Source organism: Solanum pennellii, chromosome 9, assembly GCF_001406875.1.
Source record: "Solanum pennellii chromosome 9, SPENNV200".
In the NCBI taxonomy this organism is placed as follows: Eukaryota; Viridiplantae; Streptophyta; class Magnoliopsida; order Solanales; family Solanaceae; genus Solanum; species Solanum pennellii.
This window is the reverse complement of record NC_028645.1, coordinates 72,114,916-72,141,810: the sequence shown is the minus strand read 5'-3', so window position 1 is coordinate 72,141,810 and position 26,895 is coordinate 72,114,916. Positions and strand designations below refer to the sequence as shown.

At 39.9% G+C, this 26,895-nt stretch overlaps 1 long non-coding RNA gene across 11 annotated transcripts; it reads left to right on the top strand.

Moving 5' to 3' along the window:
- Positions 1-513: 513 nt before the first annotated feature.
- LOC107029302 lies at positions 514-7,018 on the top strand. 11 transcript variants are annotated; one of them, XR_003574471.1, is made up of 6 exons: positions 514-847; positions 3,040-3,163; positions 4,284-4,597; positions 4,958-5,315; positions 5,410-5,521; positions 6,400-7,018. It is a non-coding gene; the product is annotated as an uncharacterized LOC107029302 (long non-coding RNA). The 11 variants fall into 11 exon arrangements; XR_003574470.1 differs by having other exon boundaries at positions 4,958-5,521; positions 6,400-6,483; positions 6,591-7,018; XR_003574469.1 differs by having other exon boundaries at positions 4,958-5,521; positions 6,400-6,489; positions 6,591-7,018.
- Positions 7,019-26,895: the final 19,877 nt, after the last annotated feature.

Below are 26,895 nucleotides of genomic sequence, written 5' to 3'. Positions count from 1 at the left end.
GTGTGAACATCATTTGGGTGACTTGAGTCGTGGTCTGACTGCATCGTCTAGGAAATATCAGCTTTAGCCTGCAAGCATTTGCAAAGCAACATCATCTAACAGAAGGCGAAAACAACCAAGGTCTGCACGTATAAGCAATGGCGTGTGTGCATTGACTCAGTGCATTACACCATTTTCGGCCTATGGCCACACTAAATGTGGACAACATTTGTAAAGTGTTGCCTAAAATACTTTTGGGAACACTTTTAAGCGTGGCCAAAGTTTTTAACTTTTCGCTACAATAATATTGACAACACTTGTAAATTGTGCTTTTTAATGGTTTAGGCTACACTTTTTAAGCGTTGTTATAGTATGATATAATTGGCAACAATTATTTACCTATATGGTCACACTTTTTAATTGTCCTATTTTTATAATGGGAAAAACAACACATTACAAATGTGGCCTTAAATTTTCTCAAAAATTATATATTCCCTCTAACATTTATGAACTCTCACTCAAATTTTAATTGGGCAAAAAAAAACAAAGAAACAACAAAATTCTTTCTTTTCCCCATATTATTAGGTCTGAAGAACTATTGTCTTATAATAGGTTGAAGAATGACGACTTTTCTCTCCATTTTGAAAGACGATATTTTCATAGATTTCACCATGATTTTTTCAGTTTCATTGTTGTTTTTAGATGACACACTAAAATCCTTTATATATTTCTCATTGTTGGCCTCTAGAATATGGAAATCCCTCAAGAACAGAACAAAAATCCTTCAAGAACAGAACAAAATACTTCAGTTCAGAAGATTCTGAGCTTCATTAGATTGAAAGGATTTTGATGTAATAGGATTTATCAGGTAAACATTTCAATTCTACAAGTCTATATTTATTGTATTTGAGTTTATTGATTGCTTGTGGTTAGGCATTTAGCTTTAGGGTTTTGACATTCTTGTTTTGTTCATACAATTTTTGTTTTATTTTTTGAGTCTAGCTCATATTTGTATTACCCACCTGAGAAAAATGATATTTTATTATTTAGGTTGATTTTTGTGAGTCTAGCTCGTGTCGTAATAATTCCAGTAAGAGATTCTATGCTTTATATGACTCTTTATGAATGGTTTTTCCTTAAGATTTAATTTCGGAACATGTTGACTATTGTCAAGATTCTTGAGTAATTGGTTTACCTGAGAATGAGGTTTGACTAGTACTTATTGAAGTAAAAGAAATCATAACTGTTGAGTGGGGGATTGCTAGTGGCATTAGTTGATCCTGCTGTCTTTTGGCCTAGGGGCACAACAAATCGTAAATTGTTCTAGCAAATTAGATTCAGATTCGTACGCTATACACAATTTGATTATACAATGTCTTTAGCCAGGCAGTAAACAACCCACTTACTTAGATGCAATATACCTTCCATTGCTCACAATTTTTTTTTGGTTTCGACACTAAAGGCAAGGTAAGTTGGTCTTGAGTTGTCAGTATTTAAATAACTAAAATCATTAAGATGCAAGCAACTTGGTTTGAAATTGTAGACTACATCATTAAAAATTGAGAATTGACAATAGCACGTCACTTGTAAAGTTTCCACTACTATGTAGCTCTAGTGTACTCTTTGAGGTTTGTGAGATAGATAACAATTGGTACCTCTATTATTAGTTTTTGATAAGTAAGTTTACTAACATGAATTAGTATATGAAACTTTAAATACATTATTTAATGATGGTGAGGTTTCTAACTTATTCCAACAATATACATTCATCTATTTCTTTTATTTCATAAAAAATAGTTCTAAGTTCTAAAACAAAAATAATTTTTCGTGATTCTCTCTTACTTTCCCAACCGACAAAAATTAATGATTTTTTTAGGTGTGGCACTATAGAACAAATTAGAAGTAAAATAGAGTACAAAAACAGGGGAATCAAGGGTGTGTTGCTCTCTTTCATGATTCTGGAGCATCAACAAATAACATGAAAAGAAGAAATTTCAGCCTACTTATTAAACCATATTGACATTTTCCCTCATAAAGTGGGAGCGACTTCTACTCAACATTACTTTTGGATTTAACTTCTTATAGAACTAAGTAATATTTTTCATATTTTTAAAAAACTCGCAACGATTCACAAGAACTTCTTCCTGAATTCTTCTTGAATTACTTTTGATGCTCCATCGCTGTTCGTTTTAACCCATCCGGTATCAAGTTATTAGAATTAAAATTATTATAATAACTCATAGATTATATCTATCAAGAGCACCCAACACTGTATTCCATTCATATGTGATGTATTTGCAATTACTCCTTGCCTTCATAAAAAGATGATTGTGTACATATTCTGATAGATCATTTTATTATTTGAGATTGTTTACGATTCCTTTTAATTGTTGTGTTGTTTGTTACTTTTTAGATCTAGCAGCTGCTCTACATATATTTTAAAGTTCCGACTACAAGTTGAGTTTTAAATGCTGCCTTATCTTTCATTTCTCACGTCACCGGTATGTACTGTGAATGTAGTTTTTTTGTCTAGCAGCTGCTTCTTAGAAAATTTTGCTGCCTTAAAATGGCCAAATTTAATTTTAGATGTCAGATGTAAAGAAAATAATGAGGATGAGTAAAAATTGGAATAGTGAATTTTGTGCTAAGATAATGTTATCATAGTATTACTATCACATTTCTTCTTTTTTGATAAGGACAACAAAAAAAGATCAACAGACACATATAATCACATGCAGACATATGAAGGAGTACATATTATTAATGTGGTGTATGTGGGTTGACGGTAAGTGAAGGTGTTGCATTTGATTTGATTCACATGATCTATGCCATCTATTTTAGGTCTGCTGCAGCATGAACAATTGACTCGTTCCAAGCCTAGATTTCATTCTCAAATATTTCTACTCCAGCACCTTAGCCCCCAGTTCTCCTTTTTATGTGTTATGACATTATGACTTTAAAATTTGATCCATGCTATACGTTTGTCTCCTAGTTTTATGGAGAAGTGTTGGGACTTTTGATGTTTTTGGATAATGGAGATAAAACATGGTTTCTTCTCAGCCTTTGGAAGATATGGTGCGTGGGTTATCGTAGAGGACGTCAGGAATGAAGTGTCCATCGAGAAATGGGTCACCCATAGTTTGCTTCAGAGTAAGAAGATGTGGCTTCGTTGGTTCTGGTTCAGGTAGGATTTTGATGTTTCTCACAAATTTAGGAGATTTCTCAATCATTGAATTCTTGAACTGGACATATATCATTAATTTTGTTCTTGTAAACTAGAAATCGATCTCCCTTTTGTTACACTATTATAATAGAAGTGGCTAATCTATGGTTACAAGCCACAAATAGCATCTGATTTAACTTGTAGATTTAGTGCAGTTGATCCTTGAAATCTTTGTTGTGTTTCCTTAAATATTTCATTTGAACAGGCCTTTTGGTTGAAACTCTTAAGTGTGCTGTATCTGATGGTCAAAAATTACAATGTGTGCCTTCGACTGTTAAACATCTTTTTGCTGCATCTTCACACACCATGTACTCCATGTTTCTAATTTATCAGTATCATATAATGTATTACATAAAAGACAAAAGAACTAAGCAACTTACAAGGGATTTTCTGCCCTAGTAGAATTAATAAATTGTTAATACTTTATACTTTGTGTTCTAAGATTTTCATTTCACATGAAACTTATTTGAATGTTTTCGTATGGGATCTCAAACTCAAGAGTATTTTAAAATGTGGTAATGGGGAAACGAAACAATTTTGCAAGGACATATTACATCATGTGTATATGTACGACAACTAATGTTCATGAATGTTACCCTCCAAGTAGTTCTCTTAAGGAATTTTCGTTTAACAGGTAACACTATTCTCAACCTGCAAGCTCCATATATGAATTTATACCATGAACCCATACATTTCATCACTCCATAAGTTCATTTAATTGTTTTGCCTTTGACACATTGCCTATTTTTATCCCATAAGATCATTATGAAGAGGTGAATTTAGTCACCAAGTGAGGAAACTACAGTTTGTGTATGTACGAGTGTGACAAACTATTTACTCCTTCAAAAAGTACATCGATAAACCCAATTTTCCCAGTCATGGGTTATAATCACTCTGACATAAATAAGGATGAAGGTTTAGCCTCAAACACTGGTGGATACTTCAATAGGTCCACGAATGATCCTTGCATGTTCGGAAAGTATGTCTACTAATTCAATTCTTCTCCAAGTGTTGAAATATGTAACTATACGGTTACTCACATAGAACTATTGATGGTATATGTATGCAAATTTCTATGTAGGTGAAATGTGGGCAGGCAGTGAAATCCTGAGGATAGTGAATCGTTTGAGACGACCAAAATTTCATTTACTTGTGCACGAAATTCCCCTATGAACTCTCTATTAGTTCTAGGAAGCACTGTTTTAGCTTTGTGCTACATTTTTCCATATGGTGAGGATAATAATAAAGATGTATATCTTCTAGCAAGCAGTGGTGTATACAGGGATGTTCGTCCCTGTCGCTACAAATACAACATGTTCTATGGAAAATGCTACTGCTATTTCTACTCCAGCTTCTTCTGGTACTTCCCCGCGTTCAACAATAGCTGGTTTACAGGTTCATACAAGAATTTTAGTACTACTACTATTGTCTTTTTGGTTTATGGTCATCAGTTGATAATATAGTCGATGTTGCTTAAGCTATTTTATGTGTATAGAGGAATACAAAATAGGTTGCTTAACTAGTTTAATTATTATATACAATTGCTCTTTTTGCTTTCTTTTGGTTCATTGCATGAGTATTGTTTTTGGACTTTCTGTCTATTGGATGTAATAATTTGTGAGGATTGTAACTAAATTTATCACTAATGACAATAAGATAGATCATACTTACTAGTACTAGTATTTTGGTAGAGTAATTTGTGTCCATTTTTCATACCCCGTCTGTCAACATGAACTTATTATCTTTACTTACCAGGTGGTCTCTAGATAAATAGTGGGATGTCGTTGGGCGGAACAATGATTTTGAGTGCATGCAGATAGTTGAACCTACTATTAAACATTATACAGAAGCATTATCGAGATGAAGATCTTGGTTTTGGGTCTTGGCAAGCAAAAGAGATGTTAGATCATCTTGAGAGTGTTCTTGAAAATGAGCATGTTGATGTGAAGAGTGGTAGTTCATTATTGAATTTATGCCTCAGGTGTGCTATATCTTAAGCTTTGCATTTGACGCTGACTTACTTGCTCCTTCTATTTTGATCAACGAATGAGTCAACTAGGCCTCATTTCATGGAATTCCTTGCTCGTTTAACTTGATGGGATAATGCAAATAGGTACAAACGTCAAGACCTAATGAATATATTAAGGGCTATGTATGATTTTGAAATGTGTCGTGGCGGACCATACATATTCTATTGTATTTTCTAGAAAATTTCAGCATATTTTCAAGGAGGCTGCGGTTATTGCCAAAATAAATAAGCGATACCAAAATTAGAGAAGGATGACAAGACATCTCGTTGCACTTTCTATACTTTTTGAGGTAATGCACTAATTTCTAGTGTATGTTGTGATGTAGAAAATTAGAGCACAAACTTTTTATCCTGAAAATATTTATTTTTTATAAGCTTTTGAATTTTTTATTTTTATCAGTATGTTCATGGTCATCTAGATTTCAAAATATTATGCTTGTTTTGAAGGCACTTTTAGGAAATAGTGAAATTATTGAGCGGAGAGCCATGACAATTCTAAGTGTCAGTTTGTGTGTGTTATAAATACACCAATTTTCTTCTAGCATTATCGCTAGAACATGGTCACACTATTTTTGTCTACTACTTCTGCCTTATTACTTCCCTTCTCAAATAGAATACAATATTTAATGCTACTAGCCTAGTATGTTATTAATCTCTTTATTTTTTTTTTGCCTTTTGCCTTATGATGTTGTTAGATTCTTACTATCAATTGTAAAGAAATAGAGTACATTCAAATTTCTAAATGTGCAAATCTAGTCGAAGGTCTTTCCTGAATTGATTTAATTTTTTCTAATTATATTAAGCATAGGTGGAAACAATTGAGTTGTCTGATGAGCTATTTGATTATCATGTATAACACAAATATACAATAACTACGTATGATAAACCACGAGAAAGATGCCAATCCAATCCATCTGTGTGTTTTTTGAATTTTTTTAACTATTTGATGTGTAACTGTAAGCTGCAATCTGGAATTAATCTGGAACATAAACTGTAATATGCAATCTTCAATTTGGTTTTAATTTGCCTTTAGAATCTTCAAAGTGGACTCCAAAAATCTACAGTCTGCAATATTAAACTGCTACAATTTATAATTTATCTTGATCTTCTTTTCTCTTGTATAACTATTGTATGTAATCTTATTTTGTTGTACATTTTAAATTTGTAGGGAAATGGAGGTGATCAAATTTGAAGGGTCGCCACAAGTAAAATTGATCTCGTTGAAGTTGATGTTGGGAGTATTTGAACTATTGTAAAAGTTGGAATAAACTGCTACAATTTATAATTTATCTTGATCTTCTTTTCTCTTGTATAACTATTGTATGTAATCTTATTTTGTTGTACATTTTAAATTTGTAGGGAAATGGAGGTGATCAAATTTGAAGGGTCGCCACAAGTAAAATTGATCTCGTTGAAGTTGATGTTGGGAGTATTTGAACTATTGTAAAAGTTGGAATAAACTGCTACAATTTATAATTTATCTTGATCTTCTTTTCTCTTGTATAACTATTGTATGTAATCTTATTTTGTTGTACATTTTAAATTTGTAGGGAAATGGAGGTGATCAAATTTGAAGGGTCGCCACAAGTAAAATTGATCTCGTTGAAGTTGATGTTGGGAGTATTTGAACTATTGTAAAAGTTGGAATACATTATGATTGATTTTGTGAAATATATTAATCACTAGAATATATTGAATTGTAATTGTACTTTTTGAACTATTGTGTACACATTTAGAATATTACTTCATAAGTTTGTGTATGTACAAAAGACATTCTATCTTTTGAAGCTTATTGCATATTTATATATTTGAATTACTTGTTATCCAATTTAATACTTTTTAGATTATTTATTGCAAAACAATATTGTTGTTATTTAATTAGAAATTGTGCCACCTAATTATGTTACAGCAAAAACAGTATTACAATACATAAAAGTGTAGCCTTAGGGCTGTAAATTGTGGCATGCACATGGTTAAGGACTACACTTCAAAGTGTTGTCATACATTAGATACAAAAGGCAACACTTTAAAATCGTTGTCATACATTGAATAGAAAAGGCAACAGTTGAAAATCGTCGCCAGAAAGGAAGCAAAGGCTACGCTTGTAAGTGTAGTTGTATGTGATAGAAATGTTGCTATACGAGGTACATCAAAGCGTGGACATTTTACCTTTTCGGCTACGCTTTTAAGGTTACGCCTCTTTTGGGCACCCCAGATATAGTGTTGCTTAAAGTCCAAAAGTGTAGCCTTTTATCAAAAGCCACACTTTTTGCTAATTTAGGCTACACTTTACAGAAGTGGTTGTAGGCCTAAAATGGTGTAGTGGTGACATAGGTCGAGGCCTACATACAGTAGCTAGGCAATATCTATCAATGGTTGGCAACATCAACCAAGGTGTGAACACATTAGAAGTGGCATATGTGCATCAACTGGGTGACATTGGTTAAAGCATGCATGCATCGACAAGGCGACGTCGACCAACGATAGAGAGCATAATCCAAAGTCTTCACGCATCTAACATGGTTTGTGCGCATCTTACAAGAGTCATCAGACAACGACATGCAACATTATCCAAGGTATACTCTAATAACCCGTGGCGTGTGTCCATCGGCTGGTTGACATCGACGTCAGCCAACGGCAGGCACCATAAGCCAAACTTCGGGAAAGTGACATCGGCCAACGGTAAGTAGCCTCAGCCAAGGTCTACATGCATATGACATGGCATGTGCTCATTTAGAAAGAGACGTTGAACAGTGTAATACAACATCAGCAAGGGCATGCACGTACTATCCGTGGCGTGTGTGCATCGGTTGGGTAACATTTGCACCGCCCACGTTATGAAGCATCATCCAAGGCATGTGCTCTTCAAGCATGCAATGTTGGCCTATGACAGGAAGTATAAGCCAAGACCTACACATATCAGCCAAGGCGTGTGCAGATCGTCATGGTGACATCAACATCGACCAATAGCAGGGAACATCATCCAAGCCTAGTTTGCTTTTGACAAGCGACATCAGCCAATGTTAAGCAGTATCGTCCAGGCTACATGGGTCGTGGACTGCCGCATCACTCGTAGCTTATGCACATGCTCAACCAACATCATACGTAGACCATCCGCATAGATTTTTGCCTGGGCACATCACTTAGAGGTCGCCAACCTTTGACTTCTCTCATCACCCTTGGCCTGCACACAATGGCTGGTCGACGAAAGACATGGGATGCCCTCATTGTCTGTAGCCTAACATTGCTCAACCGAGTTCAGTCGTGGACTACCCGAATTTGTCGTGGCTTGTGCACATCGCTCGTTTGTCATCAATGTGGACTTTTCGCATGACCCTTTACTTGCAACCATTGGTCAAGAGACATCACGCGGTTCTTGCCCCATTCTCCTTTGGCCTGCACGTTTATTAGCCGACGTCTAGACTTACCTTCTTGCATTGCCTTTGGCCTGCACAAAACAGATAGCCGATGTCAGACTTGGCCCACCTGCATCGCCTTTGGCCTACACACAAAGGTACGAGTACCAAAAGTAGCTTGCTTGCATCGCCTTTTGCATGCACACAACGGTCATTCCATTTCAAACGTGGGATGCAACTATCATTTGTGGTCTTCACACATCGGTCAGTCGACGTCGGATGTGGACTTCTATCATCATCCGTAGCCTTGACATATCTTTCTGCCGACATTGGACATGGACTGCCAACATAGTCCTTAGCGTGCACACATCGGTCTAACGATGTCAAACGTGTCCTGGCAACATCGTCTGTGGCCAGGACAATTTGGACTGCCAACTGATACGCTCAAACTTACTTCTCAAATAAGAAGTAAAGCTGTCGTATCAAGTAAAGAACCCAACTAATGAGGTTGGGATCGATCCCACGAGGAAAATAGTTCAGACTTAACTTTATTCTATTATTACTATTATTTAGTCAACTATTTCCCTAGAAAACAAAAGACAAAAAAGGTGTTTTTATTTCTAAATTAATGAAAATAATTAACTAAATTAAAGTAAACAACTAACAGATTCAAATCTCGAAGCTTAATCAATTAGTAAAAGTAACTGGGGCTTAAGTGTTCCCCACAGGTTCCTAACTTGATAATTCTAACTATAACAATTCTTTCCTAGTATCTTGCATGTAAAGTGATAAGTTATGTATCTCTAAATCCTTGGTCCGGCATCTAGAAAATTTTACTCCTCACCTTGGTCCGGCTACGTGTGTTGCTATACTAACCCTTACCTTTACTTCATATTAAGCATTGTATTCGATATTTGACTAAGTTATTACCTCGTACCAACCGACAATAGCCTATTAGATAGTGTACACTAAATCTATGTTGATAATTATTTTCCTATTATCTACCTCTTTGGTCCGGCAAGTAGCATTAAGGCGAGTTCTAACGTTGGTCATCCGTTAAAAAGACTTCTAAACGAAAGAATTATCAATACATGCAACACACTATTCTAAAATTGCTATTTTAGTTAGATTTTACCTCATTATTCACCCATGGTTCCCACAACCCTAGTAATGGAGTTTAGTTACCCATGGTCATAATCACACTATTCATATATTTAATATAAGAATTCATGCACTTACTTTAATGAGAAAGAATAAAATCCAGAAATTCACTTGATTAATCAACAAAAACACCAACAATCAATTCGAGAAAAAGTGTATCAATTACTGAAATTAATTCTTCAATACTTGAACAAGAGAACTAAAAATTATCGAAAAGTGTAACCCCAAAAACGAGGTTTTTCAAACTATTTATAATAAAAACAAAAACCTAATAAAAGAAGGATTCTAATTACTAAAAATCTGTCCAAACGCGTCTGAGTCGACGGACCGTAGTGGTCATGAGAGGTTGTCATGGCCTCCGTCGTCCCATACTACACAAATTCTTCTGCTGCTGTCTTCATTACCCTCAACGAATAGGTATGACGGACCATTCCAAGCATTACTGTCCTTCAAGGGTCTCCGTTCCATATTACATTAACTTCTTGGAATTTAGGTACTGGGACTACTCTCATATCATTACGACGAACCAGCAGGATGGACCATCGTGGCTATGACGGTCCGTGATGGACTTTCGTAATCCCACACTAGGTAAGACTTCCCATTCCTTCAGCAGCTTCTCTCCTCAATACAATGCCACCTATGGACCGTCATTTACTAGATGGACCTTCATAAGCTCTGTAGGTGGTCTCTTCTGCATTTTTTGCTCGAAAACTTTCGCGTTCATCTTTGGACAGATTTCCTGCAAATAAGGAGAAACTTACATAAAAATCAATTCAAAAAGGCTTTTGGACACACACTTAACTTAAGGAAAAAGCATTAAAAATACCATGAAACCACGGTACATCAACACCCTCAACTTAAATTCGTTGTTTGTCCTCAAGCGACGCACTATGACTCACTACAAAATCTTTGTACAAGAGTATCCATATTTTAGCTTTCACAATCATTTAGCTATTAATCCCAATCGTTCTCATCATGTTTATGCATGTTATCACTATTAGGCTTGAATTATGTGGAAACAGACCATGACACAGACTCACCACGCACTGACACCTATCCTCTTCAATTTCTCACCGAGGTGCTAATATTTCCGGTATTGCAACTAGTGTCCGCACTTCAAAACAACATCCTCATTTTTCACACAATGATTTCAGTTTGAGTATAAGGAGTACTTTTCAACAATCACTCTCAGAACAACTTCACAACTCATTCATACATATTGCCATAAGCTTGCCCTTATTTTCACTGCTTTAAGTTCGCCATACAACTCTTAGGATCACGATAGGACTTTCTAAGCTTGTAACATAGGCTCAGGGTCAGGTAGGGTATATTTAGGTATACTTTAGTGACTTGTTGCCCTCCTTTAAATATCGGCTAAACGTACCACCTTTTTATCATTTTATTTCGCCCAATTTCTTAATTTTCTTTTTATCTTGCTGTTTTCCCTTTCTTATCCTTATATGTAAGTGACTTTTTTTTTGTCACTTCTGTTTTGTTCTTTCTTTCACTTCATTCATTAAACCCCACTTTCCGGAATATTCCTTATAATAGCCACCCTCAACTCATGACTTTGCCATGAATCAAGGTTCACAATACCCACGGTTAGGTCAGGGCCACGACAAGGTTGTTTTCTGCATTAGCCACCCTCAACCTATGTTTTTGGCATAAACTGAGATGCACATGTCCAAGGAGGGACCAGGGACAACACATTATTCCCAGAGAAGATCAGTTGGGTGAAAATGAAAGATCTATTTTTAGGCTCAAATCATTTGGATCAATACGGGATTAACCACGGTTAGATAATGACTTTCCTAATTGTTAATTTTGGCTTACTTTTAGCAAGACTAACCAGGCAAGTTCTAGCTCAGTCTCAATAGTGGATCCTTCGAATTTTGCTCACACTCACTTGACATTCATTACATTCCCAGATTATTAGACACCTAGTTCGAGTCTTAGATTCAAGGTCATGCAGTAGTGTATCTCTATGTCATGTTTAGAGCCACACAATTATCAATTACTATGCCTAGTCAATCATCAATTTCATATCAGGATATCATATTTGTTTTATCCATCATGCTTCAGAGTTATGCTATGTACTCATGATATAACATGTCGGTTCAACAATAAAAGTAATCAGTCTTTTGGGGAAAAAATAACAGAGGCAAGAAAACCCCAAAAGAAGATCGTGAATTGGTCTATTCAGACTTCACCTTATCACTCACTTTCCATTTATCCCATCCCAACAAAAAGATATGCAATTGTCCCCAATTCATAAAAAAACTGAAATTGAGAGTGGTAGGTGAAGCAAACCTGAGGCGCAAAGCGCCGGTGATCAGCAAGCTGGTGGGTCCGGTCCCCCGGAACCCACTACTTCGCTAGTATGGACACCCTCAGTAGTTTCCTCATTAGCGACAACAATATCAGTCGTGCCTCCCGCTGTCTCCACATCCCAGGACCTAGATGCCCCGACAGCTGACTCTACAGCGCTAATCTTACGTGCCTCCTCATCAGCAATCGAGGCTCTCCTCGCAGCCTCCATCTCACGACGCTCCTTCTTCCTTTCCCTAGCCTCATCCTCCTCTCGACCCCTGCGCCTCTTGGCATGCTCTCGAGGGGGAGGTGGTGGAATCTCAGAATTGGCGAATAAAACAGCCAACACTATGTCCTCAGCAGGCTCCGCAGAAGGGGCCTCAGACTCAGGCACCTTAGCCTCTAGGATCATATCAAGATCTGCTCGCAAACTCTCAACTGCAGCCTGAAGGGTCGACACGTCCACCAGAGGGGCTGGCCGGGCTAGCACCCGCAACTCAAAAGCGTCTAAACGCTGATGAACCTCCGCGATCTTCCTCTCTGTGTGCTGTGACATCTTACGCTCCAAGCGCTCCTCCGCCTCAGCAATAGACCTCTGCATCCAAGGCTGGATGTGATGCAGAAGTGTGGCCATCTGAGCCTCTAGTTTATGGACCCTAGCAAGCGGGACCAGAGCGGGGGAAGGGGCTGAGCGAGAGGAGCTTGGGGCAGTGCTACTTTCTGGGATAGACTCGACCGGTGTAGTGTCAGTGGGTGCTGAAGTAGCCTGCGTAGCCGCTCGAGCATGCGCTACAGTATCAGCCAGATTCTCACCAAGTGGAGGCACCTCTGGATGGGGCCCTCTGCGTGGAGCCAACTCATTGGCCTCATCCCTGATGAGGCCGATATCGACATTGCCCTGCGGAGTCTTGAGCTGATCAATGTGCCAGATGGGCACACCTGCGGACCTGCATAATTAAAATACCATGCACGGAAAAGTGTAAGTAGTAGTGACCTTGAAAGCCCTCTCGTGCATGACCCTTTGAAGAAGCCAAGCGAAGTCAACCTCAAACCCGGCCATTATCGCTGCCATTAGAACTGCGCGATCCCATGTAACTATATTATCTGCAGCCGTGGGGGAGAGGCAGTGGCGGATAATCAACCATAGAAACTTAGCCGTGAAGGTCAAGTTAGCCTTCTTGATGGCTCCCTTCGGCTCCATTACCCAGTCGGCAGCCTCTCCATCAATAGATAAGTACTGGGCCGTCCACCTCTTGGTGGTCTCTCTCAGCAATGGCTCACGCAAGAATCGGACCTCTTTAACAATATGCCACCGGTAGTCAAACTCGGCGGTGAGAGGGGTCCTGGTAGTATCAACATCCTTGCCGTACAGATACAGGCGGATGGCTGGTAGGGAGATGTCGACCTGTATGATGCGTACTGTGACGTGCTCAAGTGGAGCCTATTCGGCGGGGGCAGCCCGCCTATTGATCTGTGATCTGAGGTAGCCACATAAGAGGCGTAAAACTCTCGGACCAACTTCTCACTGTAGCGGCCCAAAGAATGAGCCATCCGCTCTAGCCGGTGTCTGGTGAAGAGAGTGTGGATCTCTGGCATGGTGGGGAGACTTCCCGTAAGGACCCACCTCTCCAGTGTAAGGGTCCGTGTCATGACGCCTTTATCATTTAGAAACTTGGCGTCTGAATACACTTGGTATTGCGCGTCGACACACCACCGGTGGGGCTGGTCGGGAACCGGTGCGGGAGCTCCAGTCAGTGAGCCTTGAGTGGAATCAGGACTGTCAGCCTCATCAGACGAGGCAGACTGTGCAGCCGTGGCAGGTGCAGAGACTTCTGCGGACCCGAAGGCTTCCTCTGACCACGAAACTCCTTAGGAACCAGACACTCCTTCTTCTTGTGTAGCTGATCCAGAAGGTGTGCCGGTCAGTGTGCACTCCTCATCAGACTAGGAGGTTGTGACTACGCCGGACGCCACCTTTTTGCGCGTAGCTCTGGTTGCACGTGCAACTCGTGCTGGAGTGGCAGTGCCTGGGGGCACCTACTCGGGATCATGCTCATCATCAGAGCCTATAACCAGTCGAGCAGACGGGGCGACAGACTTTGAACACGCATGTGCGTAAACTCGATCTTGTTTCTGTGCCATTAGAGATAGTACCTGTAAAGAATCATTATTCGTACTAGAAGGAGCGAACAAGACAAGCAAAAACGAGACAAAATACACATAAGAGCAAAGCTTTAATGACATCTCTGTAGTAGCAGTGAAACACGACGGACTAGGTGACGGCCCGTCATGAGTATGACAGACCTTCATGGGGTCCGTCATGTCTTACTTCAACAATGTTTATTTGGAGACCCTCAAAAGGAAAGTCTCTGACAGTTATGACGGATAAGCAGGACGGACGGTCCGTCTTCGATGTCCATCGTAGGGCACGTAGAAAAAGTATGGAGACCCTTAGGAGAGGGGTCTCTGACCGTCATGACGGTTGTGCAGGATGGAACATCGAGGGTACGACGGTCCATCATAGATGTTCGTTTGTGGACACTTAGAAAAAAAATGGAGACCCTTAGGACAAGGGTCTCTAACAACCATGACGGTTGTGCAGGACGGACCGTCGTGGGTACGACGGTCCGTCGTAGATGTCCATCAGAGGACACTTAGAAAAAGTTGGAGATCCTTAGGAATAGGGTCTCTGACAACCATAACGGTTGTGCAGGACGGACCGTCGTGGGAACGACGGTCCGTCGCATATGTCCGTTGGTGGACCCTTAGAGAAAACAAATAGTGAGGTGTTGGGATAGACCCTATGACGGTCCGTCGTGGGTACGACGGTCCGTCATTGGGTTCTCGTTCGGTCATTCATTGACAGAACTGAGGATGCCACAATCACCCCCTGTGACTCAAACGGAATACTTGATATTAACCTACATGTTTCTAACCCAAATACCTAGCAAACTAGCAATGCTAAAACACCAATTTCTCGAGTTTTAACAAGGCAATTCGAGGGAATCTCAACCTAGGTCAGACAAAATTGGATCAAACAGCAAAGACACCAAGAAGAAATAGGCCAATAGTAATTGAAAAACAAAAATGCAGTGTCAATGGGTAGAGATCAGAGACACATACCTGAGAAGAGGAGAAAAACAAGCAAGTGAGGCATTCAGCTATCAATAGCGGAAACACAGCAGCAGACTCCGAACAGTAGAAAGGAGATTTTGGGATTTGGGGATTCGGGGAAGTGACGTGGATCAGCTGATAGAGAAGAGGATGAGAAAGGTAGGAAGTTGGAAAGGGAGGAAATGGGAGAAAGAGGGAAAGAAACGGTTTAAATGAAGGGGTGGAGAGTTTAAAAGGTTTAAAACTTTTAAAATTCCCCAGCCGGGTTGGGTCGGGTTTCTGGTTAATGACGCAACGAGTCCCCGACGACGGTCCGTCGCAGATGCGACGGTCTGTCATGGGTTCCGTCGCGGATGTCCTAATTCTGAAAATAAATGAAAAACGTAACTGGAAAGACGGATTCATGCGACGGTCCGTCGCAAGCGTGACGGTCCGTCGATTTATCCATCAGTGAATGTTGCGGAGTGATTTTCTGTAGAATTTCTGGTGATGTGCTACCTGCAAATTTAAAACCCATTAGTAGAAAATGCTACCAATACTAAAAAGAAAACTATAGTTGGGTTAGACGATACGTATTTGGTTGCCTCCCAACCAGCGCCTAATTTAACGTCGCGGCACGACTGAAGACACTTGATTACTCCGACTTCATCAAGATGGTATGCCCGGATCACTTCATTCGCCGATTTGGCACGCCCGAAATAGATTTTTATTCGTTGTCCATTCACCTTAAACCGTACACCCTCCTTGGTTTCCAACTCAACTGCTCCATGAGAGAATAGTTGGGTAATTAAGTAAGGGCCAGTCCATTTGGACTTGAGCTTGCTCGGAAAGAAGCGCAACAAAGAATTGTATAAAAGCACCAAATCCCCAACCATAAACTCTCGTTTTTTAATTTTTAGGTCATGGTAAATCTTCATCTTTTCTTTATAGAGGGCTGAGCTTTCATAAGCTTTCAGGCCAAATTCATCGAGTTCATTCAACCCAGTTAATCGTTGTTCTGCAGCTTCGTTCCAATCCATTTTCAACTTCTTCATAGCCCACATGGCTTTATTCTCTAATTCAACCGGAAGATGACAAGCTTTCCCATATACAAGTATGTATGGGGACATACCTATGGGAGTCTTATATGCTGTCCAGTAGGCCCAAAGAGCATCATCAAGCCTCCTTGACCAATCCGTTCTACTAGCGTTCACTGTTTTTGACAATATCTGTTTGATCTCCCTATTTGACACTTCAACTTGGCCACTAGTTTGAGGATGGTAAGGAGTGGCCACATTATGGCGAAACCCATATTTCTCCAATAATCCGTAGAACAATTTGTTGCAAAAGTGGAATCCACCATCACTAATAATTGCCCTTGGTGTACCAAATCGAGAGAATATATTCTTTTTCAAGAACGCAGTGACACTCTTCCCTTTTTTTGTTTGCGAGGGTGATAGCTTCCACCCATTTAGATACATAATCAACCGGTACTAAACTATACTTTATTCCATTAGAACTCACAAAAGGACCCATAAAGTTAATAACCCAAACATCAAATAACTCAATCACAAGAATGGGGTTTAGAGGGAGCTCTTGCTTTCTTGAAATGCCGCCATCTCTTTGGCATCTATCACTTGCTTTGGCAAACTCATGAGCATCTTGATGAATAGTTGGACAACAGTAACCACATTGTAATATCTTATGAGCGGTTCGGATACCACTATGATGTCCACCAATGGGTGAGGAATGGCATGCCTCTAAAACACTCAACATCTCAACTTCTGGCACACAACGCTGAATAAGCCTATCGGCACAGCACCTATATAAGTATGTTCATACCAAAAGAACTTCTTCACATCGTACATGAACTTTTTTCTTTGATGAAAGGACAAGTCCGATGGAACAATATCACTAGCATGATAGTTCACAAAAGCTGCGAACCATAGAATCAAGTCTTTTGAGGCAGCCAATACATGCTCATCGGGGAAAGTATCATCAATTTCAGTCTTATCCCCTAACTCTCTCATAGATTCATCTTCTAGACGGGACAAGTGATCGACAACTTGATTTTTTGTACCTTTTCTATCCCTCACATCAAAATCAAATTCTTGTCGCAGTAATACCGAACGAATCAACCTCGGTTTCGCATCCTTGTTTGCCATCAAATATCTCAATGCTTAATGGTCAGTATGCACTATAACTCTAGTACCTAGCAAATAGGAGCGAAATTTTTCAAAAGCAAAGACTACTGCAAGGAGTTCTTGCTCAGTCATTGTGTAGTTCTTCTTGGCTTCATTAGGGCTTTACTAGCATAGTAAATGGGGTGAAGGATTTTGTTCCTTCTTTGTCCCAATACCACAACAAGAGCAACCCCACTAGCATCGCACATCACCTCAAATGGAATGTTCCAATCCAGAGAAATAATGATAGGTGTAGACACCAATTTTTTTTAGCTTGCCGAATGGTTTAAGACAGGATTCATCAAAATAAAATTTACAATCTTTCTCCAGCAGTTTGCACAACGGATGCACAACTTTTGAAAAATCTTTGATGAATCTGCGGTAAAAACCTGCAGGCCCAAGAAAGCTTCTCACACCTTTTACAGAGATAGGTGGGGAAAGTCTCTCTATTACCTCGACTTTAGCTCAATCAACCTCTATGCCCTTTTCTGAAATGCGATGACCCAAAACAATACCTTCTTTCACCATGAAGTGGCATTTTTCCCAATTTAGTGCTAAATTGCAGTCTTCACATCCCTTAAGGACCTCAGATAAATGGCTCAAACACCGCTTGAATGATTCACCAACCACAGAAAAATCATCCATAAAAACATCAATAGTATCTTCCACCATGTCGGAGAATATCGACATCATGCATCTTTGAAATGTGGCTGGTGCATTGCACAACCCAAACAACATTCTCTTAAACGCAAAGGTCCTATATGGACAAGTAAAGGTGGTTTTCTCTCGATCTTCTGGTGCAATAGAAATCTGATTATACCCCGAATATCCATCAAGAAAACAGTACCACCCTTTTTTGGCAAGTCTATCCAACATCTGATCCATGAAGGGCATAGGAAAATGGTCTTTTTCGGTCCATTCATTTAATTTATGGTAATCCATACACACCCTCCATCCAGTAACCGGTCTCATTGGAACAAGTTCATTTTTATCATTGGGGACCACAATAATTCCCCCTTTCTTAGGTACACAGTGAACAGGGCATACCCAACTACTATCGGCGATCGGATATATTACTCCGGCATCCAACCATTTAATGAATTCCTTCTTCACGACCTCTTGCATAGGTGGATTTAAGCGTCTATGGTGCTCAATAATTGGCTTAGGATTGGGTATGAGTTGGATTTTATAAGAACAAATACCAGGAGGGATCCTAATAATGTCCGCAATATTCCACCCAATAGCTCTTTTGAACCTTTTTAGCACTTTCACCAAACTCCCAACTTGTTGTTCATTCAGGTGTGATGCAATGATTACCGGCAAAGTGTCACCATTTCCTAAGAATTCATACCTGAGATGAGGTGGGAGAGCTTTTAGTTCTAACTTTGGAGCCTCCTCTATAGATGGTTTCGCGGGTGGAGACTCGCGATTATTCATGTCTAACTCATATTTCTTCGGTTTAAACCGAACATCACCACGATCAAGAGCCGCGAATAATGACCCATACTCTTCATTGCAATCGCTATCAAAATTCATTATCACTGCCGCTAATGCTTCTACACCTAGACGTTCTTCTATTTGTGTCTCGGATGACTTACCAACTTTGTAGGATATAGCAGATACTGATTGGAGCTCACCACTCTGCCTCATGGACCTACAAATGTTGAAGGTCACTTCTTCATTGTTCAACCAAAATTTCGTCTGCCCCTTTTTTATATTAACTAAGACTCTACCCATAGCAAGGAATGACCTCCCAAGAATAATAGGCACTTCAAAATCTACTTCACAATCAAGAATAACAAAGTCTACCAGAAATATGAACGACTCCACTTTTAATAGCACATCGTGGAGTATCCCTATAGGCCTTTTTACTGTTCGATCGGCCATCAGTAGCCGCATCGCAATGGGCTTTGGATCACCCAAACGCACCTTCTTGTAAATTGAGAGGGGCATGAGATTTATGCTTGCCCACATATCACATTATGCATTCCCAAAATGTAATAACCTGATTGTACAAGGAATAGTGAATGCACCCAGATCTTCTTTCTTTTGTACTAGAGATCTTGTAGCAATAACACTACAATGCTGCATTCTATCATCATCTTCAAAAGTGACCGATCTTTTCTTTGTAACCAGATCTTTCATAAACTTGTCATGATCGGGCATTTGTTCTAGAGCTTCTACCAAAGGTACATTGATAGAAAGCTGCTTCAACATTGTTATAAAACTCCGATATTTACCATCCTCGGTCTTTTCCACTAATCTTTGAGGAAAGGGGGGGGGGGTCTAGGCATGGGAGTTACCTTTTTTAGGCACTTCAGCATCTTTTCTAGTGCTATGTTCTACTTCACCACTAACCTCTACCACTTTATCATTATCTTTTATCACCTTTTCCTCATTAGACGGCATACGTGGGTCAATGGTTTGCTTACCACCCCGAGTAGTCATTGCCATACAGTGTCCATCATTTTTCAGATTTTGGACAGTGTTGCTAAGAAGAGTGCCCGGTTGCCGTGTGTTCACAATCGCAGATAATTGGGCCATTTGCAACTCAAGCTGCTTAATCGATATTGCATGTGTATCGACTTGCTGCCCAATACCCGCTAAATCACTCCTTAACTCTTTAATGTGCTCATCACTAGCATCGAACCTCCTCATCATTTAGTGAAACATATCCTCAACTCGCGCCATACTACCTCCACCATCCCTAGTAGCAACTACACGATTTTGAGGAGGAACATAGGGCCCATTCCTATCATTTCTGTTACCATAGTTACCAATGTTAAAGTTGTTGTCGCAGTTGTAATTTCCATCTCGGACATAATTACCCTCACGATTATAGTTAGCATAGTTCAAACCTTTGTTTCCTTGACCTTGGCATCAATTCTCCTGATTTGAGCCTTGGGCATTCGGTCGGAAACCCCCCGTCTGCTCATTTACCGCATAGGAATCCTCCTCATAATAATATTCATCAATTGCTGGTGGTGGTTTATACAAGTAGTTCAATGCATTTATCTTTTCTGCACCCCTAGTTACATGTTTTAATACCAACCTAATCTCAGTTCTCATCTGAGCCATCTCTTCACGAATCTCATCTGTGGGTAGGTTGTGGGTGGATTGCACTGCGAAGGTATTTCTTATAGTATCTGACTTCCTAGTACTCCAAGCTTTATTATTCAGGGAGATTTTCTCTAACTTTTCAGCAATCTCGACATAAGGACATTCCCTATAAGAACCACCCACTATAGTATCCAATACCGCTTTATTATTATCATCCTGTCCCCGATAGAAGTATTCCTTCAGTGACTCATCATCTATGCGGTGATTGGGGACACTTCTAAAAATAAAGTGAATCTATCCCAAGAACTGCTAACTGACTCTCCTAGTAGTGCCATAAAGTTGTTCACTCTGTCTTTGTATTTAGATTTTTGGAGACCTGGTAGTAACGTGCTAAGAAAATGTCCCTTAGTTGGTTCCAAGTGAAAATTGAGTTATAAGGGAGCTCAGTGAACCAAATAGCAGCCTCTTCCGTTAGTGAGAGAGGAAATACTCTTATCCCTATTACATCCAAATTCAAATCAGGCCTCCCTACACAACTTTTACACACTGCCCTTAGCTTAGCTATATGGGCATGTGGGTCCTCAGAAGGTAGACCTTAAAACAAACCTCTAGTAGTGAGCATTTGCATCAGACTACTAGTTACCACAAAGGTGTGGCCTTGTGGTAGAGGGGGCAAGACAAGTGGCCCACCAGAGTCTGCAATATTATCATAACCTCTGTAGTATTCTTGAGGACGTGGAGCGGGATTTTGTTCCCTTCGTTGATTTTCACCTGGATCATCGGGTAATAACCGACCATGAGCATCAAACTGAGCTAGGATGGTGTTGGTTTGGATAATCATCGTTAATTCTCAAGTTTCAATTTATAGTGCATAGTGTACACTCTGATTCGTGGTCGTAGGGAAACAAGGGTTCTCTTCCTCTCTGTGTATTTGACATACAACGAAGTTAGTTCTGCAAGAATTTAAAACAATAGAAAAGTAAAATTAAGAAAATATTTTGACTAAACTTTAGAAATAAGTTTAAGTTAATCTAAAAGCTACATTCCCCAGCAGCGGCGCCAAAATTTGATACGCTCAAACTTACTTCTCAAATAAGAAGTAAAGCGGTCGTATCAAGTAAAGAACCCAACTAATGAGGTTGGGATCGATCCCACGAGGAAAATAGTTCAGACTTATTTTTATTCTATTATTACAATTGTTTAGTCAACTATTTCCCTAGAAACAAAAGACAAAAAAAAGGGTTTTTATTTCTAAATTAATGAAAATAATTAACTAGATTAAAGTAAACACATAACAGATACAAATCTCGGAGCTTAATCAATTAATAAAAATAACTAGGGCTTAACTGTTCCCCACAAGTTCCTAACTTCATAATTATAACTATAACAATTCTTTCCTAGTATCTTGCATGTAAAGTGATAAGTTATGTATCTCTAAATCCTTGGTCCAACATCTAGAAAATTTCACTCCGCACCTTGGTCCGGCTACGTGTGTTGCTATACTAACCATTACCTTTACCTCATATTAAGCATTGTATTCGATATTTGACTAAGTTATTACCTCGTACTAACCGACACTAGCCTATTAGATAGTGTACACTAAATCTATGTTGATAATTCTTTTCCTTTTATCTACCTCCTTGGTCCGGTAAGTAGCATTAAGGCGAGTTCTAACGTTGGCCATCCATTAAAAATACTTCTATTAGAAAGAATTATCAATACATGCAAGACACTATTCTAGAACGGTTATTTTAGTTAGATTTTACCTCATTATTCACCCATGGTTCCCACAACACTAGTTATGGAGTTTAGTTACCCATGGTCAAAATCACACTATTCATATATTTAATATAAGAATTCATGTACTTACTTTAATGAGAAAGAATAAAATCCAGAAATTCACTTGATTAATCAACAAAAACACCAACAATCAATTCGAGAAAAAGTGTATCAATTACTGAAATTAATTCTTTAATACTTGAACAAGAGAACTAAAAATTATCGAAAAGTCTAACCCCAAAAATGAGGTTTTTTAAACAATTTATGATAAAAACAAAATCCTAATAAAAGAAGGATTCTAATTACTGAAAATCTATCCAAACGCGTCTGAGTCGACGGACCTCGTGACGGACCGTAGTGGTCACGATGGGCCGTCATGGCCTCTGTCGTTCCATACTTCAAAAATTCTTTTGCTGATTTCTTCATTACCCTCAACGAACAGGTATGACAGACCGTTCCAAGCACGACGGTCCAAATAGGGTCTCCGTTCCATAATACTTTAACTTCTTGGAATTTGGGTACTGGGACTACTCTCTGATTATTACGACGAACCAGTAGGATGGACCATCGTGGCTATGACGGTCTGTCATGGACTTTCGTAATCCCAAACTAGGTCAGACTTCCCCATCTTCCTTCAGCAGCTTCTCTCCTCACTACAATGCCACCTACGGACCGTCTCAGACTCGACGGACCGTCATAAGCTCATAGGTGGTCTCTTCTACATTTCTCGCTCAAAAACTTCCGCATTCATCTTTGGACAGATTTCCTGCGAATAAGGAGAAACTTACATAAAAATCAATACAAAAAGGCTTTTGCACACACACTAAACTTAAGGAAAAATTATTAAAAATATTGTGAAACCATGATACGTCACCAACCTCGGAAGTGCCTGCCCGAATCGTTTGTGGCTTGCAATTAGTAGTGGAGCAACTTTGCATGCAATGACATTGATCGAGGTCTATTCGAAAACATCTGGATGTCCATTCCGTACAAAAATTAACAGAGTGTGAAATGCCCTTCCTGTATAACAACATATTGATATAATTTTTATCGTTCATTCTCAACGTTTCTCCTCACGTCATTCATTCTTACAAATTTCATTTCGGTAACGGTGTGTACAATATTAAAACATCTTTTAATTGTACAAATATGTACTACATTATATGTTTCATATCATAAGAAGTATTTTCAAGCATTTTAATATCGTCCCAACTTTTATTTATTTTTAAAAATTATTTACAGTTTTTTATTTCTTACATCACATTTAAAAATTAAAAATTATGAAATATTACAATTTAAGGTTACTATATTTATTTGTGAATTTTTTTCATTAATTTTATAATTTTTCCATATTTCATATTTTGATTAATTACTTATCTATTTTTGAGATTTAACGAACAAAAATAAAAATTTAAAAATTGTAAAAACTGTTAAATTTATTATAGCTATATTTATTTTTGAATTTTTGGCATTAATTTTATATTTAATTTTCATATTTTTCTTAATATTTTTAATGAATTACCCATTTTCTAAGATGAACAGAAAAAAATAAAAATGTAAAAAATTATTGAAATTGATGAATTTAAGGTTATAATTTGATTTATGAATTTTTAGCGTTAATATGTGGTGTATGTGAATCGGAAGAGAGATATTGACTTCTTGCAAGGGTTTCATCACCTAGGACTTTTTGTCTTAAGGAAAACGACGTCGGCTAATGGAATGAAGCATCAGTCAAGGCGTGCACGCATCTGACATGACAAGTGCGCATGTAGAAAGCGATGTTGGCCAATGGAGTGAAGCATCATCAAAGGCATGCACACATAAGTTGTGGCATTTAGGCATCGACTGGCTACATTTGGATTGGCCAACATGAGGTAGCGTTTGAGAAGGCATGTGCGCTTTGCGAAAGTGACATTGGGCCAATGGTAAGAAGGAACACACAAGGATTGCACACCTTTGCCGTGGTGTGTGCACATTAGCATGGAGACATCGGCGTACGCCAATAACAGACACTTTTCAACCAAGGACTATGTGCTTCGGGCAAGCGTCATTGGCTAACGACAACGACTCGGCCAGAAGATATTAGTCGTGGACTACTGCACTAGTCATGGACTACCGGATCAGTCATCTCCTATCCACGTCGCTCAGCCGACGTCGGGTGAAGACTTGCCGCATCAGTAGTGGCTTGTGCACATCACTATATGTTCATTGTGCTTGGCCTTACCGCATCACCCTTGGACTGCACATATTGACCGGCCGTCATCGGACGTTGGATGACCGCATCACCCGCAGCCTGCACAGTGCTCAACTGACTTCTATCATGGACTGCCTACATCAGTTGTGCTTGTGCACATCGCTTAGTTAGCGTCAGCCAACAGAAGGCAACATCAACCGTAGCTAGTGCCAATCGGTTGTTGCTTTGGAAGATCGCACAGTCATTCTCGGGCGTGGACTACCTGTATCACTCTTGGGCTGCACAACGGTCACCTCACATCAGGCGTTGCTTTCCCGCGTCACATTTTGCGTGCACTCACTTGTAAGTCAAAGTCGAGCATGGCATGTCTGCATCGCCTTTGTCCTGCCCACAATGGTCATCCAATGTCGAATGTGGGCTGCCAACATTGCCTTTTGAATGCACACAATGGTCAGGTGACGTTAAATGTGGGCTGCCACCATCGCCCTGCAACCTGCATATATTGGTCTAGCTACGTCGAATGGTAAATGACAACATCGTCCGTATCGTGCGCTATCAGTCTGTCGACGTTGAACGTGGCCTCCAAACATTGTCCGTAGCTTTCGCACATCGGTATGCCAACATCATTTGTACCCTGCACATATTGTTTTGTTAATGTCAGTCAATGGAAAGTTACATCAGGCAAGTCTTGCATTCATCTGACGTGATGTGTGGGCAACTTGCAAGAGACGCTGGCCAATCGTATGCGACTTCAGCCATGTCTTGCAAGCTAAAATGTGGAATGTGTGTATCCTGCAAGAGAAATCAGCCAATGGCATGCGGAATTAATCAGGGCGTCCATGCACGGATGTGGCATGTTCACATAATGCAAGTAACACCAGCCAACAACATGCAACATCAGCCAAGGCCTCCATGCATCGATCATGTCACATGAACATTTACAAGGTTAGTTTAACCATGGTGTGAGTGCATCAGTTGTGGCCGACAAGCATTAACAAAGTGACATCAACTAACGACAAGAAGAAATATCCAAGGTCTGTATGCATCACCTATGGCATGTGGGCATCAACTCGATGACATTAGTCATGACTTGCAAGCATCATCCAGGCGACATCGATCAATTGCAGGCAACATCAACCAAGGCTTACACGCATCTGTCATGGCGTGGATTCATCCATAGGGTGACATTTTTGTAAACCTTCGCACATCGATAAGGCGATGTTGGCCAGCAACATGCAGCATTAATGAAGGTCTTCAAGCATCTAATGTTTTTTGTGCGCATCTAGCAAGCAACGTCAGACAATCGCATCTAGCATTTTTCAAGGCATTCACGCATAACCTGTGGCGTGTGTGCATCATCTTGGTGACATCGATATCAACCAATGGTAGGAACCATAAGACAAGGTTTCTGTGCTTTAGACAAGAAACATCGGGAAATGGCAACAAGCACAAACCAAGTCCTACACACATCTGACATGGAATGTTCGCATCTGGAAGGAAAGTTTGGAATGAAATGCAAGATCTACAAGGCCTTGCACGCGCCGCTCGTGGCGTGTTTTAATCAGTTGGGAGAAATTAGCATCGTCCAACATCAGGATATGTAAGGTAAGGCATGTGTTCTTCGTTCAAGCGATGTTGGCTAACGAGAGAAAATATCAGCAAATTCATACACGCATGAGCCGTGACGTGTGTACATTTGCAGGGCGACATCAATGTCGACCAACAGAATGCAGGATCAGCCAAGCCTAGTGTGCTTTAGGCAAGAGACATCAACAAACGTCAAGCGGCAGCATCATGGAGATATTTGTCATGGACAAGCAGATAAGTTGTGGCATTTGCACATCACTCAATGTTAGTCAATTTGTCCTTCCAACATCACCTTTGGCCTTCACACAATGGCCAGCTGATGTCAGAAGTTGGAAGTTTGCATTGATCGTGGCCTGCACATTGCTCAACCGACTTCGGTCGTGGATTCGCGATTATGCTGCGGCTTTTGCACATCACATAATTGTCATCAGTCGTGGATTTCTCGCATCTCCTCGGGCCTGCAAACAACGGTTAGGTGACAACGAGAGTTGCCACCGCTCATCGCATTTTTGGTGGAAAAATAGTCAGTCGGCGTCAGGCTTGGCCTTCCCGCTTCTCTTTAGGCCTGCACACAAAAAGTTTCCAACGTCAGACGTTGCCTTCCCACATCGCCATTGTCCTACACAAAATGGTGAGCGGACATTATACATGGCTTGACAGCATCCCCTTTGGCCTGCACAAACCAGTTAGCCGGCATCGGACATAGGCTACACCTATCGTCTCTAGCCTGCACACATTGGTTAGTCGATGTTGGATGTGTCTGATAGCATCGTCCGTAGACTGCACACATCGATTTGCCAATGTCGGAAGTGGCCAGCCAACATAATTTCTAGCCTACACGTATTGGTCTGTAAACGTTAGGTGTGGCCTAGCGCATACCCTGTGTCCTACACATTTCAATCACGCGACTTTGGACTTGCCTACCAGCATAACTTGTGGCT